This window comes from Falco cherrug, chromosome 9, assembly GCF_023634085.1.
Source record: "Falco cherrug isolate bFalChe1 chromosome 9, bFalChe1.pri, whole genome shotgun sequence".
Taxonomy (NCBI): domain Eukaryota; kingdom Metazoa; phylum Chordata; class Aves; order Falconiformes; family Falconidae; genus Falco; species Falco cherrug.
In genome coordinates, this window is record NC_073705.1 from 33,671,991 (window position 1) to 33,695,219 (window position 23,229).

The window sequence follows — 23,229 nt, forward strand, 5'->3', positions numbered from 1 at the left end:
TACATTCAGCACTAAGAGGTGTTGACAATACTGTCACCTAGCAGATGTACTTGGCCTTAGGAGAGAAACATTTTTGGCTTGGAATTGTTACAGAGCTTAAATATGCAAATAATTGGAAAGTCCAACAAGAGTTTCCAATGAATAAAATACTAATTTTCATTAATCACTATTGAAACTGTAGATTTATTATTACGTAAGTCACATGTAAATGAAAAGCCTTTAATCAGGTGTGGAACATACTTCTAGGCAAACAGTTCTTAGCAGTAAATTCAAATGAAGCAGCAATTGCCCTGTTGTGGCCTAGGTGGAGCATTTGCAATTGCTGCACAAAGAACTGGCTATTCACATGGTTCTGGCACTCCTTCCTGGTTTCCTGCTGCTAAATTACATTAAGAGTCTCTAAACATACTTTCTTAATATCCCTGCCCCCTGCAGGGAATTACTGTGGTTGCCACAAGAAGGTTACTTGATCATTATGGGGCAGGAAAAGGGCTTGGTACAATCCTGAACAAGCGACCTATGTAACCATCTCTGGGGTCCTAGTTCAGCTTGCTGTATCTACTCAGCAAAATACGTGGCCCCTCTGTTTAACTTACATAAGGGTTTAGGTAAGACGGACTGCAGTGAGAGCTAGCACGTTTTTAATTTTCCCAGTGATGTCAGTGGGGTATTGAAGGTTACCACAGGCTGTACAACTGGGGTTATAGACAGTAAGCTCTGCAGGGTATGGACTGTTCCTATAATTTTCTTTTTCTAAAATACTTCTTATCATTAGGGTCTGAGTTTTAACTGTGGCTCCTAGAGTGCTACTGTAATACAGCATTACATCTGCACAGAAATATAGACATATTAACAGATGAAAAAGAAAGCCACAGTATCCCAAAAGTTTGATCACTGCACTGTTCTGATGCCAGCCAGTGAACTGCCACATAGTTCAAATTAAGTCATTTCCCTGTTCCTGGGTTGCAGCTTACCCTCATCCAGTCTTCAGATTCACCATTCTTAAAATTTGGTGGTTTTTAATTCATGGCAACACATGCGTCAGAATTGACTCAAAGTGCTAGTCAGTGAATTAAAACAGGCTACATCCCTGTTTATGAATTTGTTGGCTGTATATACGCACCTGTGAAAGGCACACGGCTGAAAGAAAATTCATTGATAATTCTGAGTCAAAAATACTCACATCTCTGTTTGGGTTACGTTTTCTAACTTAAATGCACTTCACAAATTGTGATATTTTACTAAACATAACTCAGCCACTTTAAATCCATAGACTCTTATCACAAGCCAGGCATTTCACTTACTGATGTCTGTGTAATCCCCAAATTTACAATTCAGCTACACTAGACTGTTAGAAATGGCCTATCTTGATCAGGTGGATCAGGTTTTTCTTTGGATCAGTCTTAATCAGAGCCTTACTTGCTGTAAATAAGTCAATAGAAATAGCTCAATTTATGTTTAATGAGGACTTTATCCAGCGAAATGTCATCTTCAGGGACTGCAGGAGTGTCCATGTACGTGTTGGTATAAACATACACATTCCTGAAACAAAATGACAGGAAAGCCTGACATAGGGTAATGACGTTTCTAAAGACTGTTTTCTGGAAACATTGAGCACCCTCAATCTGTACTGCTGCAGCCCATGAGCTTGTAATTGTAGCAATTACAGGTTCTGTCAGTAACAACAGTGCAAGATTACAAATGGCAAAAATGCGAGTTCTTAACCTTTGACCTGTTTGTACTCTCTTGACTTATCTTTGCCCTGGTTTCTTATATTGATCTCAGCTGGTAGAAGCTCCTGAGTGGTTTTGTACATCTCAAAATGGAATTGTGCACAGATAATCCTTCCCACTGAATCTCAAGTCAAATGCAAACAAGGCAAAGCAACTACATTTGTTTTGCCTATTATCGGAACTGCTCCTTGGAACTTTCCCTACCATGGCTCTTCTGGTTACTAGTTTATAACTATATATATAACTTACAACTATATATATAACTATAAACAGTCTGTGCTTTGCACAAATTTCTCTGTATTCTGGGATTGACAGTCAGATTTGAGCGTGCTTTTCTTGTTCATAGTGTCTTATTTCTTCCATGTCTTTTACCAAGTACTACCTTGACTGACAGAGCTGAGGAATAGGATACTCTAACCCCACCCTCCTGACACTGTTATTTTTATCTGATGGAGAGAACAGGCACTTTCCTTTCACAGATGTAGCTAGAGAAAAAAAGGAATTACTCAGAGGCTGGCTCAGAGATTGAGGGAACACCTCTCATATTGCTGCTGTTGGATTCTGGCAAGGCTGTAAAATAGCCAATACCTGCAACACACTATCACAAATCCCAAGGTCCCTTCTCAGCTCTGATGGTCCTGGTTCTAGGTTTCCAAAGTATTTTCAGGGAACTCAGATCTGCCCATTTGTAAAATATATCTATTAATATTTACTTACACCACAGGAAAGTATGGCATATGGTACAATGCTTAACTTACTAACATTTGGAGACTGTTTGGAGGTCCTTGATTTATAAGTAAATATGATGCTTCTAACTGGGTGCAGCTGGGATCTACCAACCTGTGTTTGGACCAAACTCAAGAGAAACCTGCCTAGTAGCTGGTATGACATGCATTTTCTGGTCTCCAGCAAACTCCCTTTGTGTTGGTCAGACTCCTCTATGCTGGGTCTGAGCCTCCTCACTGTTGCTACATTCTCTGCAGTGGGGACCATAGAAATGAGGTGCAGGAGGGTTTGCCCTGGGCCCATGCATGATGAGGACTTCCCCACACTGGCTGAAAACAGTAATAAGGACTGTTTTCCTGCTCTATTGCATAAGCAGAACAGAGAAGGAGATGGACGTTAATCCATTTTGAAATTAATTTAAGGCCATTTTTCTTCTGTAATCCTTTATTCAAGCTCTGGTGTTTTCATATGATATCAGAAGAATAAAAACACTTAAAAGCCTTTGCTAATAGACAATGAAATGTAAATTATGCTCAGTTGAAGCTTTTTTTAAAAAAGGCTTCTTTTGGACTTAATTAAAAAGCAAGGTACTCCCATATGAGATTTAGCAACATGTAACTATTGATTTCGCTACTAGCAACAGGTTGTCATGTGCCTATGGAACTGAAAGCCAGACGTGCTGTACTGCTGCAGCACACAATTTCTCAATTTTGCTTCATCAAGGTACAGTGTCCTAGAATGTAGGGAACCTGATATTAATATACTAAAGGTCACTATTACTGGGACAGAACTAGTAGCTTTATTGAAGGCACCTACTCTGGCTGCACATCTAAGTTCTAATTTACACAGACATTGTGGTAAATCATAAGGGCTGGGTACTAAAGATCTAATCTGGTCTTGGTTAGGATGATATATGTTTTACTCAGTTTTACTGTGCAGTGCAAAATTCTCAGGTTTTGAAAATGTGTGTGAGACCAAAAGACACTTACCTCTGACTTGATCTGGTACTCTGATACAGATATATATGTGGTTATGCACATAGAAAGCTATGAATGTGTGCATACAAATAGAAATCTTACATGATTATATATTTATTATTTATCTTCAGTTTAAGCAAGAGTATTCTTACTCCTAATGAAGTTAACAAATGGGAGAAAATACTTTTTGATAGTATTTTTATGTGACTAAAGATTGTTAATTAATGAAAAGAGCCTTTTCATGAAAAAGTCATTCCTGACAAATGAGATATTGCTCTTCTATATGAGAAATTGCACAATTACTTTTGTGTGTCATACCTTGTGGGAGAGATATGTCAGAGAAGCTAAAAAAACCCTACTTATCCTTTTGTCTCTAAGCATACATGGTATGTTGCTTCTTGCCATATGAATGAAAAGAAGCTGTATCAGTGTGCAGCCCACTCGCTTCATCATGAATACAGCTGCATCTGGACAGAGACTGCACAACACTTTGTAAGAGAGTGAAAAGTCTAGCTGAAATTCTATGGTTGCTTTATGCATGAAGTTTGGTGAGATAAATGTAATGATCCCTTCTAACTTAAAAAAAATAAATCATGCTGGGAATCAGCACTTCTCCATTTCCAAATTAAGAGATGGCTGCCCAAAGCAGGGAAGTTACTGCTTAGAATCATGCAACAGGCCTGCAGGAAATGGCTAAGTAAAATCTCATTGTCACGATTCCTGTCTGATAAATCTTGTACCTTGTTTCCTTCAAAGAAAAACATGACAGAATTAACACTTTCTCATACAAGAAACAACTGCCTTTACAACAACTGATGCTAAGTCATATCCTTAGCAAGTTTCAGAGACGGCCACCATCATTGCTGATTCAGCATACTTCTATACAATTCCAGTTCAACTTTCTGCGTTAGTTATGACAAGAAAGACTGTATCTTCATAGGAGTTAACTGCAATTGGAAAGGTGCAATGCCTTTGACTACACCCTTTGCCTTTGGTCTCATTGTGACAATTCCTGCATCATTATACAGTCAAGAGAACAACTAATTATGCTGTACTTCAGTAGGAACTTCTGTGCAAAGATCCAAATCCATTTTAGAGAAACTGATATTCTGATTAGGAATACTGTTCCAGAACAGAGTGATGCTCAGTTTAGTGGCAGAATCATGATCTAAGCCCAGTTGCTTCATAAACTACGCAGAGCACAGACTTGATGTAAAGCTCACTGAACTTAATTCCTGTGTTTGAGAGAAGGTAGAGGGTCAGCATAAGTGCTGTGCAGCATTTGAGTCCTGCAGGCTCTCTGCTAATCAATGTTTAACCTTTGTAGTGTTGCTCTGCAAATGGTTGAATGTCACTCTGAATCTCACATTAAAGCTAATACAATCAATTATCTTTTGCAAGTGGGATATGAGGGGGGGAGAGGGCGAGGCCCCTGGTAGATGCTGACTCATGGTTAAGCACTGTCAAAATAAAAGAATTGCCTTAATGATTACAAGAGCCTGTTGTTGAACCAAACATCTTGTTCCCATAAGATGCTTTGTATCTATCTATAGACAATAACTATTTGATCACAGCTGAAATGCAGGTTATTTCCTAATGTGTAAGTACCTTTATCCAGCCAGAGATAATATCATTTTGCTCACCATATATGCTTCTAGAGCTGAAAAACAATCTGAGTCTCCACAGTACATTCCAGAATTGCTGCTTTTTCAGAAGGAACTTTCTTCTTCCACTCCAGCTTCAGCTTGGTACCTATATAACATAGGCATTATGCCCTGCAAATAGAGAACAAAACAAACTTTGAGGTTCCTTTAAACTAACACAACCATTTCATCCTTCCAGCACATGCCTGTGCATAGATTCCCATTCTGCAACTGATATTTATTGATCTAGATTCATATGATCCAAGAAAAGCTTGACTGCATTGCCTTGTGGTAAAATTATAAGGGGGAAAATTGGAATGTGGGGGAGAAGGGAGGAGGAAAGCCAAGCTTTTATAACTCTTTGTAAACGTGGTTTATGTGAGCCTAGCCAACCCAGGGTCTAAATGATCTGTTACGCTTAAGAAGTGGATGTGAAAGGCAGCACTGTTGCTGAGCTGGTGGTGCCCCACAGAATCAAAATATTTCTTCTGAGCTACAATTTAAACAGTCATACTCCAATTATGGGAAGCAGCCCCTGTGAGGAAGTATGCTTTCCTTCTCAAAGCACTTTACCTTCAGCAAGTAAACATTCCTAAGTGTAATATTAAAAGCACTAAAGTTTATGTGCATTTTTATTTTGTGCTAATAGAGCAATTAAAAATGCACACTGTCTCAACTTTGCATTTTTATTCTAAAGAGGTTTCAATGTTTTCCTGTGGATTCATGTCTGATCTGCACTCACTATCTGTCAGGAGAATACAGACTTCTCCTACCTTTGTGTTTTCATTAATATAATAATTAACTATTATGGGTTCTCTTTCATGACCACTTTCTGCCTAAATTATCTGACTGCAATTCCCTGATACTGTGCCTTGCTCTGGTACTACGCTCCAAGGAACCATCTACCAGCTGTGCTCCTCCTGCCTGCCACTTGTTCCTCTGCCTGCTTCTAATGTATATGCTGCACTTGTACTTACCCTTACAGACTGCAGAATCAATCTGAGCAAAATAAGATCTCCTAAAACATGAAACCACATTTAGACCCAGACTCTCCATCTTCTCCCTCCTTCACTCCCGTACAATGAAATGTCTGTACATTTGGCAGATAATAAAACCATCCTGTTAGAAACTGTCGACTTTCTGACAGTGCTGAATGGGAGTGTAAAGAGGCTTGTGCTGGCAATCTGGTAAAGTGTCCAATGAAATGTACATGATGATTGTAAGAAACCTGTATGGTGGTGGGCAGAAAGGGAAAATATTTACTCCTTTCCAGGGAGTCTGTACAAAGAATTGGCAAGCATCACACGAATCAGAGTAGAGCTGTATTTTCCAAAAGACACACCCACACAAAGCAAGATGTTTCAAGGTCTTCAGGTCCTATTTACCAACCTTTACACACACTCAGTTTCTTGGAAAAACTCAACACAATATTGATTTTGTGTATATACCTACAGAGGTGCCTGGCCCTTGAAAATCTGGCCTCTTTTCTTTATCTGTAAGCCTTACAGTTCTGAGGAGTTCTTTCAGTAATGTGCTCAAAGGCTGAAAATGAATTTGAAATAGCATATGGCTCTCACACAGCTTCTCTGCAAAGAATGTATCCATCATGGGAAAGAAAACAGAAAGAACATCTGGAGGTCTGTTGAAAAAAGGTTAGCAAGAATTAATTCAAGCTTTTTTTTTTTTTTTTTTGGTTTTCCTCCCCTCCGAACTTCACATAGATTAGAGTCTGAAAAGATCTGGGATGAGGCTCAAAACTAAGGTGATGCTCTCCTCACCAACCTTCTGCTGTGTTTGAAGTAGTAATGTAGAATACAGTAGAGGAAGAAGACAAGACACACTGTAAGGATGGTTAACAACTGGAGCAAACTTATGAGGCCACTAATTGATTTTTCATGTCTTAAGATCTTCACCTTAAGATTTACAGACATGCAGACCGGAAGATATACTTGAACCAAGCAAAAAGCTTCTTGGACTGATTGCTTAAGTAACCAGATGGGATTCTCTAGCCTGTCACACCAGCAGTCAGGCTAGATGATCTAATGGTCCCTCCTGGCCTTAAAATTTGTATAAAACTTATGTAAGGGAGGGGAGAATAGAGGCCAAAGAATTACAAAGAGTATTTATAAGCCTGCTACAGTCATCACTAATGTACGTATAATTGGCAAAGCATTTACATCAGAGGCCAGTTGTAACACATATGTTTATTGAAGGCTTGCACATTTCATTATAACTGAATTACTGAACATATCTAAGCCATTTATAGTGAACTGTGGCAAACTAAAATAAAGTAAACACATGTGCAGGGGTTATTGATGTGGTATGGCTGTTCTGATATTTAAAGGCATTATAAAGTATTTGCAAGGCATTTAATAAAAGTGACCCAGATTTATATAGCACCTTTTATCCTGAGGTATCCTAAAAATTCTGTACAAACTGTTTAGCCCGCCACTGCATTACTCCAGGCTGACACCAGTGTGACTCTTCTGAAGTCAGTTGGGTTGCAGCACCATCATGCTGGAGTTAGAATGTGGCTAGTCCAATCTTGCATATATATATGGTAAAGCAAAGGGCAAGTAGCAGTTGTTTCACAGGACCTGAGTCCTTAAGAAGCCATTGGGTCATCTAATCTGACATTTCATATTACCTAGGACATCTCTGGAAAACAGGCAGAGGATCTGGCAACTTTCCTTACATGTCTGAGCACTGTAACTTTCAAACCTCACATACAAGCTTGCCTCCCAATAATCTTTCTTACACATTCTCCTTGGAAATGGGGACACCAGAACTGATCTCATCAATTACATGTACAAAAGCAAAATGACTTCTCTATCACTCTTCAATATTTCCATTTCATGGCCTTTCTACCCCTTTACAAGATCATATTGTCGCTCTTACTTTCAGTACTGCACTAAAAGCTCTTGCTGGGATGGTTATTTATAACAGCATCTCACTCCTCTCAATTTCCAAGACAGAGTCTCACAGCATGTGGGAATACCTTGCCTTCTTAGTCAGCAGTCTTAAAACTCGGCTTGTTGGAAGAGCATATACCCAGATGATTCCAATCACTTCATGACAGAAACTTTTTCCTTGTTTACTATTTCATTAATCTTTATTACAAAATCATCATTTTAAATGATTTTATTATTTGGTTTATTGAAGAAAATATGAATTTATATTGGAGCAAAAAGCAGTCTGTGGGGATCCCTCCTAGAATCTATTAACAAATAATGAGATTTGTTGATGATACACATTTTAATACCTACTTTTGATTCCAAACAATACCAATCTGTGCAAAAAGACCCTTCAGCTCTGGTCTCCATCTGCATCTTGTGGAAAGAAAGATACATGAGCAAGAAGGGAACCTCCATGCATTTCACTAGGTGCTCTGATCTGATTATCAGAGGATTAGGAGTGGATGGGGCCAGGTGATAGGACATCACAAGAACACCTACTCTGGAATGCAGCCAAAGCCAACCAGAACTAGGTCAAAAGCCTTGGAGAAAGCCATGTATGCTGTATCAGAACACTCATATGAAATAGATCAACAATCCCATCAGAAAGAGATAATAGCTTGAATTTTAGACATACACTTTTGGAGAAGCAAAAAAGAATGAATTCTTTTGACCAAAGCTACAATGTGGTAAGCCACAGTGGAACTGAAGCAAAAACACAGAACTAACATTCCTGAAACTGGAATTGTGGAATTGTGGCATCTTTAATTTACTCTAAATGGTCGGGATATAATTTTTGGGCTTCTCAAAAAATGTTACCTGTAGCAGTCCAAAGCCCATAAAGCTCTTGACACATCAATATTTTTTCCTAGCACAGGAAGGACCTTTCTAACAAGATCTCAAATCAAGCGCTAACACCCTTTACACTTACTTTGAGAGACTGTTGTGCAATAACGTAGCTTGACTGCTGGTGTACAGAGACCTGATAATGAATTTTTTTCAGTTCTCTGAAACTGATAGAAATATTACTTATCCCTGCAAACTATGCCTGTTGTATCATTATGTCTTCATCACTATGATCATATTACTAATGTAGTCTGCACTCTGTTGTAGTACTCTGACGGCATACTGATGAACTTTATTGATAATTAATGCATATGCTTACTATATTTTGCAGTTCAAAAAAGTCAAGTGTTGTGGGCAAAATGATGTGCTTGAGCTATAATATATTCACACTCATCTAAAGGTAGCTGTACTCTTAAACTCACTGATATTCTAAAATACTCTGAACTGGCTTAGGTAAGTGATCAAGGTAGGTGACAGTAAAGAACCCTCTACTTGCATATTGTGAAGATCCTTTGGCTTAGGTAAGTGATCAAGGTAGGTGACAGTAAAGAACCCTCTACTTGCATATTGTGAAGATCCTTTGGCTTAGGTAAGTGATCAAGGTAGGTGACAGTAAAGAACCCTCTACTTGCATATTGTGAAGATCCTTTATTAAGTAGCATTCATAAAGTATTTTCCCCTCTTGTTCTCACCAGGGAAAAATCTAGCACAGCCAACATACCTGGAGTGATATGAGGTTCTTTTATCCCATTTTAGGGAGGAAAGAGCAGATATTTTTCTTTTATTGTTGTGCTTTTATTAAACAGGTAATTTCTTAAACCTCTTTAGATCACAGTTAGAAAAACAATTTCACTGGTATGACCAAAGGGCTGTGATGTCTAGCAGGTGGCAAGAACAAGCAGCTGACGGATGTAGGCAGGCTTGGCAGGGACAGGAACAGGAACCCCTTACACTCAGCTATGAAAGGATTTGTAAAATGGGACTGCAACCTCAGGAACTTGAACTTGCTAAACGCTAATGACAAATCAATGAGAGACTCAGGATGTTCTTAGATAAACACTTTCTCTGGTGCCAAAGCTGACTTAAGAAGTTCCTGCCCTCCCCTGCACCTGCTAACTCTTTTTCTCTCCCTCCAGCATTGCCAATTGCATCACTGAAATGTGTTGGATTAAGATGAAAACTTTAACCCTATTTTAGTTCTGGTTTATATAGTGGCTCCACAAACTGTTGTAAGTGAAGGGTTGGAACACAACAGCATAGAAAGAGACAGAATGAAGGGGGGGCATGGCACCTGAACAACATAATTGAAACAATGGCAAATACACATCTCCTGAGTTTTGGTATATTCAATTGATATTGTTTCTTGGGATACAGGAAATTGGATCCCTGCAATTGATCCAGTGTTTCCTGGGAGTTCATGGATAAATTCTCACTGAGTTCAATGGCCTTTGAATGAGGCCTCAAAAGCAGGTACTGTGCGATAACAATTTTATCCCTTTCTGGCTAAAATTTTGTTAAAGAAACAAGACACTATTCAGAAAACATTCAAACTCTCCAGAACGTAGCCCTATCTAACTACTGCTATTTTCATTGTCCCATATTGTGCTATTGCTACCTTTAAAATTCAATTTTTACCTTTACCTCTCAATTTTATACTTTTATCCATAGATTTATTTTATAGATTCATGTAGTTTTACAGCTGCCTCACACAGTCTATGAAATCTCAAACACACTTGTTTAGACTTTGAGCTTGTTTATTCTGGATTATGATGACCCAATACATTCTGAAGCTAATGTGATTAGCTTGGCCAAGCTGATTAGGAAAGAAAAATGTCAGGAATTCCTCTTCCAGATGTAGCCTGCATTGCTCAGAATTTCTCCAGTGTGAGCATGGTTCCCAAGCTCCATCTAACTTCACATAGATGGAGAAAATCCCAAGATATAAAATTAAGGAGGCAGGAGGAGTGGGAGGAGGCGGTGATTGCCTTAGACTTGTTCACACTTAACAGAATTAATGTTTACTGATACAATGGAACCTAAAGAGGCAAGCACATCATTTAATGTGTTAGACTTGCAGACCTTTGACTCTTTTATGGTTAATTAGCCTTTAGCTTAAGAAAGCCCCCAGGTCATAGAACTTCCATCAGCTCTGAATTCAAAGCTTTGCCCTCTCTCACCCTGGCAGTTTACAACGTAATGATGATTGATAGCCAGATGAAAGCATTAGCTGGGGCCTGTCTTTTTGCATTGTGCTGAGTGAGAAGTGTAATGATCTATAGCTGCAATGGTTTCAGAAACCATTTTGGTTGATTGTGACCTTAATTACCCACTTAAGTAGGCTTTGGCCAAATTGATTTTATACTGCTTTATTCTACAGCAGGTTAAAAATTAACCCTGGAATCTTAGATGCATTTTACAAGGCTTCTATTCCCTTGTAACCTAAAAAGCCCCTAGTGAATATGATCTCAAGCTGATATTCATGAGGAATGATAACCGTTTAACAGTGGCAGATCTATATTCTGAGAAGATACTGGGCCAAATACTTAACTGATACCAAAGTTATACTCAAATGACCAAAGACCTTATATTTGGTTAGTGAGCACTATGTGAGCTAGATTCCCACCCCAAAAGCTTGTTTGCTTAGTCCCAGGAATCATAGCCAGTTTTAAAACGCTCCAGACAAGCAGCAACAGATGCTGTTGGGATGAGAAACCTGCACATATACAGGAGCAAAGTGGCTGACTTTATTGGCCTAAGTAGCACAGAAAACAGACCAGCAGAGTATTTGGAGCAGGAAGCACCATAGTTCCACTCAAGAAGTCCAGCCTTCCCTACACCACATAAGGAACATGAAATCTCTCTAGAGAGAAAAAAGGGAGAAAGGATCATACAGTCACATTATTATTGCAACATTAAAAGAACTCTCCAAAACAAGCCAAGGCACAGGGGAGAGAAAGATGTAACTTTGTCACTCCACATTTTGCATACAGGGTAACACTCAGAACATTGCTAAGATTGCTACAGCAGAACTGAAAAGTCAAGCCCAAACTTGTCCTACATCCTCTGTGAGAATAACTATTTTCTGACAGACAGAACCTGGGTCTACACTGTGCCACTGTGCAAGCTCCCAGGTGCAGTTGGGAGGAAGCATGGTAACTCCATTCCAGATTTGTTCTTACTGTTCAGCCAGTGTGAGCAGATAATGTGTCACCATATCCTTCCTAAAGGAGTCTTAAAACATTTTCACAAAAGATCAGTATTTGCCCACAGCCTGTGCTCCATGGGAACACTAGCAAATCCACAGAGCTACGGGCACTCCATACCTAGATGGTGTGGACTTGGAAGGCTGTTGAGCTCTGGCCTGCACCCTAGCCTAGCTGACTGCAATGTACTGCAGACATAACTTGGCTCCTGGGCAGGAGACAACCAAAACCTTATGTATCACATAAACGCACAGTATTTCTCATTTCTTCACTTTAATGTGATTCATGATTCTTAAGTTTTGGCTATAAACCACACCAAAACCTTCTCTTTTACATTGACGGCATTTTCTAACCAGGATAGTTGGCTCCCCCCGGTCATAGGCTGGGGACCAGACAGCTTGTTCACTCTCAGTTGTAACCTGTTCACAGAAAACTATATGAAGGCCTCAAGGAATGTCATGGTTTAACCCCAGCTAGCAACTAAGCACCACACAGCCACTTGCACACTACCTCACATTGGGATGAGGGAGAAAATCAGAAGAGCAAAAGTAAGAAAACTTGTGGGTTGAGATAGAGACGGTTTAAAAGGCAAAGCAAAAGCCACACACACAAGCAAAGCAAAACAAGGAATTCACTCACCACTTCCCACGGGCAGACAGGTGTTCAGCCGTCTCCAGGAAAAGAAGGCTCCATCACACATAATGGTTACTTGGGAAGTCAAATGCTATCCCTCTGGGCATCCTCCCCTTCCTTCTTCTTCCCCAGCTTGTATACTCAGCATGACATTCTATGGTATGGAATTTGGCTAATTCAGGTTAGCTGTCCTGGCTGTGTCCCCTTCTGATTTCTTGTGCTCCTCCAGCCTTCTTGCTACAGGGCCTGAAAAACTGACTAGTCCTTGACTTAGAAGAAACATTACTTTACAACAACTAGAACTATCAGTATATTATCAACATCATTCTCACACCAAATCCAAAACACAGCACTGCACTAACCACAAAGAAAATTAAGTCCATCTCAGTCAAAACCAGGACAAGGAGAAATAATCACATAGATGTTCAGCTTACTGACACACCAAGAACTGCAGGACATTCTCAGAAAACTTGCTAGGACAACTGAGTGTGGAAACAAGGAAGTAAGGATGGAAAGAAGAAACAATTTTGTAGGTATGGCTTTGCAAAAGAGCTGCTGCTCACTGCCAGAGACACAACAGAGATGCCAACCAACCAAACTAATTCTATAGCATACTCCAGTCGGTGCAAGTGTCTGCACATGCATTTTCAACAAAGCCTTGATAAGCTGAAATATCTGTTGCACAGAACAAAGTAGGCTTTTGGCTTGTGCTCAGCAAGCTCTGAAAACAGCTTTTGCCACCTGTGTTTTAAGGAAAGCACTTTCTGTTCTGTTTTATTCCACCTGACACTGATCTCCACATGGCCCTGTTCTCTGTGAGACAGAACAGATGTTTGATGTCAGGAAGAGGCCTTCCTCAACTATTATTTGGGTACAGCTGCATGCCAGGCCTTGCAGCTGATACTACTTTTAACTCCCATCTTAGTTTTCCAACTATTCATTTTATTCCCACTGTCTTCTACTGTAGTTTTTGTTTTCTTCTAACTCTGCTTTAGAGACCTCCTTGTTTAAGGACTTGGAGCAGAATTCGTGATTTTGCCTCTCAAATAAAAATTATTCTAGCTATATCTTTCGCAATACTGGTGATGAGGTATGAACCAATAGACACCCATGAGATTACAAATTGACGGTGCTGTTATCTGGGGATTCTTTATTCTACAGTGTGTAGTGCCTTTGAAGTCTAATGTCTTTGTTGATCTATCTTGCAATACTCAAATTGGCTAGAATTTTGCTCAGTTGTGTGTGTAGTTCCTTTTGGTCAAGTATTTATATACATACATATATATATGTATATATATACCACAAAAATCGACAGCACTTCCCTCTAACTCTTAGTCTGAGGTGTTTATACCTTAAAGAGACAACTTTGTGTCATGGCTGTCTTAAATGAAAGATACTTGCAAAGCTGATCTAAACAATCCACCCAGACCAAGCAAGCTTTCATTACAATTGCTGAGATATACACAGAAAGTATTTTGCTGTGGTTCCCTTAGGCTGTCTTAGCCTCCTCAATACAGCAGTCCATCTGGCCTCCAGTAGGAAATGACCCAGTTCAATTAAAAGTCCCTTTGCATCTTGTCCATTAGTACAATGCAAGCCTCTCACCCTCTCTGGTGATCAGTCCACATGGAACAGCTCTTGAATACCATTTCCTCAAAGGAAAAAAAGTAGCCCTCACCTAAAGGAATTGATTGTACACATTCTTGGATACTCAGGTCCTCATTTAATTTCCTTGAAATAACTAAGGGTTTAATTTTGGATCTGTCAGAATATACTGACATCATCTTGTTCCTCTGTTTCTAAGTTGAAGTGACCCACTTAGCACATTTATTTCCTGGAGTCAGTAAGGGACCCCGCAGCAGACACACACAGATTAAACTGCCTTTATATTGGAATTGTTTCTATTTAAAATGCAGTTTTTGGTTAGAGTGTTCTCACATGTGCCTTTGCTTCCTCCACATAAAAGAGGGAGCTTTGATACTCCCGTTTGTGAAACACATCACCATGCATTTTAATAATCCCAGCACAAAACTGCTAAAGTTAAACCAGCCCCCTGGCCTCTATATTGTTTGATTATTGACACATGCAGTGATTCTGAAATCTGCTTGTGACTTTATCTGGATGGGATGAAGAACAGATTTGTTTAAATTCTTGGTGACAGAAGTATAACAAGGATAAAGGAGAAGTTATTTTCCATCACAACTATTACTCGCTAAAAAAAAAAAATCTTTCCCAAAGCAAAGTTATAATGTGATATCTTGGAAGAACACTACTCCATTCTTTTTTCAAACACCCTTTTAACTCCACACCAGCAAGATAGAGTCATATTAGATAGCTAAGGACTCTAAAGATATTGATCAGATCGTTTTATATGTCATAGTGGCTAGAGCTGGGAAAGGTCAAGATGCACTTCTCTGCAAGAAACACAGAAAAAGTTTGCTGCCAGGGCAGCCAAAAAGCTACCCATAATGTTGATAACGCCTTATTGATTCAAACAGCTACTTTGATGAAGCCACTTCTTTTTTCCCTGCAATCCTTCTGCTGTGGGCTGGAAAGGTTATGCCAAAGGAACACATTTAGCAGTTGGAAAAATATTCCATGAACATAGGAACATTCAGGAGAGAGACAGAGAGAGAGGGAGGGAGAGGGAGAGAGGGAGAGAGAGAAGCGGGTGATTGAAACCAGATGAAGCCAGCTCATGATCACAGCTTCCACTGCTGAATAACTAAGTCCATGTAAAACTGCCAGGCATTCCGTCGGCCATGTCAGAAGCCCCAGGGAAGACCAAGCCTTTGTCATCTTCTGACACATGAAGCAGTGCAGATATTATCAACTAAGAGAAAGTATACAATATCCATCACTCCCTTTGGTTCTGATGAGTATTAGTATGTCTTGCCACTTGCAGACGTGGGCCAATTATCAGGATATCATTAAGCTTAGAAGCCTGTTGATTGCACATCAGTAACTCCCCTGATGCTAATGGTGTCTGCCTACTAGGATTTTCTACTCTTTGGATGTCACAGAGGGGAAATACCCGTGTCAAAAGCTGTAGTATAAATCAAATGCAGTTGGTCTTACGTGTTTATCACTGAAGCATCTGACCCTAGTAGAATTACCAGACAGTATATATGCAGCCTGGTAGGCAGGGCATTCATTATAGAGAAACTCGGCAGTTTGGGTTTTTTCCCAGACTCCAGGGCTTTAAATAATCTTGGAGATGTCACTTCCCCTCCCTCTGCTACAGCTACTGCATTAAGAACTACAAAGATAACAAACTATGTAGCTGAAAGCTAACTCACCTGTGTTCACACAAGTTGCAGCCACAGCTTTGACTACAGACAGGCATACTTATAGGGCATACTCAAAGGTTTCAAGCTCTTGGAGTTGAAATCTTTTTGCTCTGTAGAGTTGAAATCTCTTTGTTCTGCACACTGGTTCATGATGGATAGCTTTAAATGCTACTGCAGTAGAAATTATAAGGGTAACAGTGGTCATCTGTCAGCAGTTATTTAGAGAAAACCAAGCAGCTAGTACCCCTCACTGAGACACCTGTGGCCAATAATATGGTCTTGAGGGTCAGATTCAGTGATACTTTCAAACTTCTTCCTACAACTGGACAGCCTAGTGGAAGCTAGAAAATCAGGCATCCAGCTGATTCAGAAAAATACAGGCTCATATCCACAAAAATCACTACTTTAAACATTATTCACTAATGGCATGATTATCTGGGACAGAAGAAGGAGGTTCTCTCAATACTGGCCCCTTAAAATGGCATTAGAAAGAACATGAAAAGGAGAGACAAAATGTGATCCTTGTCATAGATGTCCAGAAGAACAATACTTCAGACATTTCCATCAGTGAACAGCACTCCACAAAGATTCAGTACTTCTAGCACTTTGAAAAAGAAAAGCAATAATGGCTGGAATGTTCCTCTGTGTATTCCCCTGCAGGAAAGTCAGCCAAGAACACTCCCAAATCTTGATGACTTACTTCCCACTGCAGCTTTAAAGGTGCAGAGAAGGCATCCTCACAGTTGTCATGCTGATAATTTGGTTATTGACATGTAAGTACAGAAATTCAGAGTTCTAAATGGAATTGGCACCAACCCCTAAAAAGGAAATATTTTACCTCAGTTTTAACCTCAAATGATAGAGTTATGGAAATTATTTCACCTTGTTATGCAATGCTAGTTAGGAGGTGTCACCTAACACAATCCATGAGAGACATATGATCAAGACAGGAACTCCAGGTACAGTGAAACAAGGTCACAACCCTCTTCATTCCCACTGTTTCTACCCAGCAACTTTTCAGCTAAAGACAACTTCAATATTCAATATCTCAAAGCAAAACTGCTGATTTAGGTTGTATCAAGGTGCTTCAAAATACCAGCTAAATTATATTCAGACAAGCTGAACAGCCCAAGTGAGTAAATGCAATTCATAATGCAGACCACTCGGAGTATATGAGTGGCAGATTAAAAGGTCAAGATGATAACATATTTGTGAACTACAAACACCACAAAGATGGTTTCTCCTTCTTAGTGTTCCTTTTGGAAACTTAAGGACAGGACACAGAATTTGCCCTGGACTCAAATAACAGGGATATCTTCCAGTACGGTTACAGAATTTCTAGAACAAAAAATAGGAATTGCAGACAGGAGAACTTACTGAGTTATCTAACTCACCTCCATACTAACACAGAACTACACAAACCTCTAATATAGTCTCCAAGGTGTGAACCTCCTTGACTAGGATATGTATGGTATTTCTCTATACTTGTATTATTACTGTACAATAATTTGAAACAATGTGGACAAAAGGCAGTAAAATCCCTGCTGAGAGTTCTGAGAGCATTTCTGGTTTGGGTCAACACCACTGAATATAAGACACAGGAATTCCAATTTGTATGCACACAAACAGATAGCCCAAAGACCTCTTCCAAAAGACTCCATCTTAGTTTCTCTGAGGCAACCTGTGTAGGTTGTTATATTAACAAACTTCCAGCAGAACTGGTGTATTTGATATGCATGCCCCATTTCTGTGACTGAGGGTGCTACCACCAGGTCAGGTCACAGGTGCCAGCCCCTACATTCCTTGTTCTCCTGTGACAACAGATGTTTGTACCTGAGGTACAGTGATGATGGATTCTGCTTTGTTCTATGTCACAGCTAAAACAGGAAAGAGGAAATCCCTGCCCCATCCCTTTTTTCCTCTTACCTCATTTCCCTCTCTCTCTTGTTTGGAAAACAGTCTAGCTTGCAAAAGGTCTATAAAAACTTAACTTCTTCCTGCTGGTGACAAGCAATGGAATAGTTTCTGCTAGCATAACACACGGAGCAAGCAGATAGTGAGGACAACAAATTTACTCATTTAGAACCAGGTATTATTGACATCAATGGCAATGATTCTCTTGAAATTCTGTGGCAGCAATGTGGATCTCAGCTGGTGAGGCAAACATCCTGTTTATTCCACTTTACAGACAGTAAGCTCCACAGGAAGGAAAAGCAGCATCTTGCAAAAGTTGGAAGATTAATGAAGAAGGCACAAGAAGAGATTTTTCCAAAAGTGACTTACGTTCCAAAAGAAAGTGATGGATTTCAAGTCAAGAGTAATACTGCAAAGTAGAACTGACTAGAAGTACTCCAGCAAAGTTTTTCCTCAGAACTTGCTGATTTAGTCAAATTAAAATATTCTGTATAAACAACTCTAAATCTCTGAAGGTTTCCTGTTACTTTGGGACAATAGCTTCTGAAGACCCAAAATTATTTCCCAGAACTAGAATTCCATTTCAGAGCCATCTTTTTTGCTGGCAAATCAAGCATGCTAAAAGCATGAGTCAGGAGCTTGTAACCCTAAAACTGAACACTGGCAGTCTTAAAAAATGAGATTAAATGCAAAAATTTTTCTTAATTGATTTGGTTTTCAGCTTTGAGCTATCAAAGTTCAATGGTGTCAAGCTGTGTTATACATACTTTTGCACCCAGAAAAGCAGGATGTTATTTAAAATAACTAGAGATGAAATTTCATATGACTATGGAAGCTAAAGAAAGACACCTTGACAAACAAGAAAAAAAATAATGAAGCTATTCAATTCCACAGAAATAAGATGCAACCAGAAAGCTGTGCAAGATCAGCCTGTGTAAGCTTTGTTCTACACTTATTAAACAAAAAAGCTATAAAGAACAAAAATAATGCCTCTAAAAAAAAAAAAAAAAAGCATCCTTTACTTTAAATAGAGCACACATCCATTGTTTTTACTATGGGATTTAAGAAGATTTGACCCATCTGGATGCCTGACTCTCTTAAATGTTGTGGCTAAATTTGCAGCCATGTCAGCACATGGAAAGATCATTTCATTCGTGTAAGATATGGCCTCATCTTGAGTCATTAACACTTTCCCAGAATGACTACTTACTCAAGATTATGAAATAACATTTCAAGTATGGTCTTGTTATTGATCTGTGTCATCCATTGACACAGCAATTAATCGAGGTGACCTCAGAATTAAAGTACAGGGTTCCAACAAGCAGGTAAGCCAGCACACACATCTGGAGGTAATGTGGGCAAAACACAAGGCTGGTTTTAAAAGATACTGATGCTAGACAGTGGCATGGGAGCCATGTCTGCCATGTGAATCAGTTCAATCACTCTGAAGCAACAGATTCTCACACCTCATAGGGGTCAGAAAGGACCACATATGGGTGGTACACCCAGAAAGAGACCCAGGGAAAAGCAGCTTTCTCAGAATTCTTGCATTCTGGATGTTGTTCTTCCCACTTCATGTACTACTGCCATCCCATACTTCCTGCTCAAAGGTACTGGTAGTAACATATGGGTGCTACCTGGAACTCCTAAGCAGGCTTGGATTCTACTGTGCTGTGCTCTGCACGTACAGAGAGCAAGAGAGGGATCCAGCTCTACAGAGATTCCATCTCCAAAGAGGAGATTTGTATAGAGTGAAAAAGGAAGGCAATGCACAAAAAGAACTGGGCTGAAAAGAGGGCTGAAGGAACTACAGGGGTCACAGTATTCTCTGACTTGAACCAGCATTGTATTCAATTCCTTGCCCTAAGCTAGACGTTACAGATGATCACGGATTGCTGCTTGGGGCCTACAACCATTCAGATCCCAAGGCCTCCACTTTCCACTGTGGATCTGGGCCTGACCTGCCAATATGCCGTGGTGGGGGTGCTCAGTCAAAGGACATCATTGCTGATGCTCAGGCCTCACAGCCTGGCTGGCCACAGCCTGAGCAGAGATTGTTGATCTGCCACCTTCCTGTCACTGGTTTGAAATGTTACCTGGAAGGCCAGAACTAGGATTATTCTGGAGACAGGGTTACTCTGGACAGGACAGACTGAGTCCTGTGTATTTCATAAACTAGCACCAAAATCTCCTTAAACTTTTCCATCAAAAGCTGGTTGATTCTTTTTTGCAGCTGAAACCATCTGAACCTCTTCACCATGGGGAGGAGGTGAGTAAGAGGGAGGGAGAAGCCCTCATGACTTGTATCTCAGCTCAAGCACAAACCACAAAAAGTAATCAGACGTTGGGCTTAAAGGCAACATATCCCAATGTAAATATTGATATTTTGCAGTACAAGTAGCTATTGAGGGATGAATCATAAGGGGAACAAATTCAGAGGCCAAGCAAGTTAGCAGACATTGCAGGGGCCCCGATTCAACCCTCCCTTATATTGTTACAAGCTCCCTTAATTTCATAGGACTAATTCCTAATTCATAACAGATACAGCAGAATCAGAACAGTGCTCTAAGCCTGAACTAATATTCGAGATGTCTCACAGCCTGTCTCCTCAGCAGGTGTACACCAGTACAACCCCAGCAAACAATGGGTAACATTTCCAGCTGGTGTAAATCAGCGTAGCAGCACTGACATCACTGCTGATTTACTCTGAAATGAAGGACCTGTATGTACGCATTTCAAATTCCTGATGCTTTTCTTTTGCTAAAATGCACTCTGTTCGGTTGCAGGATCATGGAGGACAGAGATGGAGGAAAGCATTTTAACCTCTCCCTTTTGTTCTGATGTATTGTACAGAAGTGTCTCTATTTTTTTTATTGCTCTCTAAGGACTTTTTTTTTTCTTTTTTCTTTTTTTTTCAGAACAGCAGGCAAGTGTTGGGAGAAGGGATATGTAATTACAGTAAAACATTAAAATGTCACATTGCAATTAAAAAATAAAGAGCCGCTGTGCTGTTTGACAGTGTTTTTCCACATATGCAATCCAGGCAATTATTGGCATATCCAAGGCCAGCCTTTGGAAAAATAGAATCCCCCTCATCTCCTATGCTGCCTGCAGCCGTGCTAAAAAAAACTAAAAAAAAATCAAAACAAAATAAAACAATGAACATGCGACCACCTGCATACGTAAGCAGAGACATTGATCATTCCAAATGCAAAGACATGCATCTTTTTGTTGTGAAAAATTTTGGGGGAAGTAAGAAAAATATTTTATTAACTTAGTAATGAGGAGTTTCCACAGCTAAGGTAATACATGATAATATGGATTGAACAGCAGCCCATTGTTTGAGAGCAGAATGGAGCCCTGTAAGGGATCACTGCTGGATTCTGTACACCACAGATGGAAGGGAGGAATTACACCCTGGATTTGCAGGGTGAGGGGCGTATGCATTTCTTTTACAGTTTTATTGGCCTTGCATACAGGTCGGTAAGTCACACGCTCAAACACACGCACACAAACACATGCTCACGCACATACACGCTTCAGCACAGACGATCTGTCAGAGCTGGGAGGCAGCATGTGTAAGTTGAAAGTTTAATGAGTGCCCGACACTAAGCTAACAAGGTTTTCAAACAGTGGCTAACAAAAAACAGGGATCAGGGAGACTGCATTTGGTGCCAAGATATTTGTTTTAATATTAACAAGGGCTGAATTCAGGCAATAAAAGACAAGGAGGAAAATAATATCTTCTGAAAGTGCTGAAAGCCAAGTGGTTCAATATATTTGAAACAACATATGTGTTTAAATGAGAGAGGATTTTTTTAGGATAAGAAAGGAAATCCATGAATATGAAGCAGAAGCAAGTGGTTACCAACACAAAAATTCCAGCAAACATGCACATAGTTAAATGTATTTTCTGTCCTACATAAATTTAAAAAATGACATAATATTAGCAGATCCCCCAAGAGAGTCACAGTACATTCCTACAAAGGTCAGGATAAGATAGCTTAATAAGAGTCCCCATTTTAATAGCACTGAGGATCTGGATCTCTGCTCTAATCCAGTGCCTAGTTAAGTACAAAAATGTTAAGTCCTTCACAACAATTCCTAGGCTCTTTTTGAGGATTTTAAAACCCAGGTTTAGAGCTTTAAGGCATGCCAATGGTGGACGATCTACAAAGGGAGAGTACACCAATAACAGGCACAGAGAAGTTGGCAAGGATGGTGAGAGTTATCATGCAACTTCAATGGGAGAAAAGAATAAATAGATTGGGACACTTCAGGCTGGAAAACTTAAAACTGAGGAGAGATGCTAGAAGTCTGTATAGATATGAATAATGTGGAGAAGGTAAACAGGGGATTCATATTCTTTTATAGCATAAAAACTAGAGCCCTCCCAATTAAATTATAAGTGTTTTGATTTATAAGTGAATTATAAGTTGTCTAAGGACATATAGTACTACATAGTACACAATTCAGTAGTGAAACATACATGTAGAGGTCAGGAGCACAACTCAGTCTGAAAAAATACGTACACATTAATGGAAGACAGATCACATATCAGGCAATAAACATGTCAGCCTGGGAGCAATCTTTCATGTAGGAGATCCTTAAACTCCTGATGACTGGGAGCAGGAATGATCGAAAAAGGTAATGTTAACCTTATGTTTGCTCTGCTTTTTTAATATTTATAAAAGAAAAACTACTGTCCCTGCACCTCATTGATGCAATGATTAAGAAGAGTAGAAGCAGCTGTTCCTTCCATTACACTCCTATGTACAACCCCTACACATAAATTTGACACCACCGTGTAACTCCAGTGAGTTAATTTTGATTAACACCAGAATGGCAAGAGCCATTTCAGGCTTTGCATTTTGCTTTCCCATGAAGTAGGCAAGTACACTTGACTATTTTTCAAAGCTGAAATATACCAAATGAACTAGAGTTATCAAGCAAAGCATAAAGAAAGGCTCACATCGCACCCACGAATGGTAGTAACTTTCAAAAGTACTATTATCAGAACCCAGATGAAAATGCAAGAAATTTTCAGGCAGGCATAGGCAGAAGCACAGAGTAAGCTTCTCATTCTGAGACTTCTTTGTTGCTTTCGTGCATATTACAATATCACAAATTGGGGAACACTGGAGGAGAACTTGGAAGTCACAAAATCAATGTACTATTTCACATTTTATTTTAATTTGGCTGGCTTTTTCAGCAGGCTGAAAAGCATTTCAGACTGAAATTTGAACCAACGTGACTTGTAACCCTAAATTGATCTGAAGTTTGGTATTGTATTCCACATACGTTCAAACT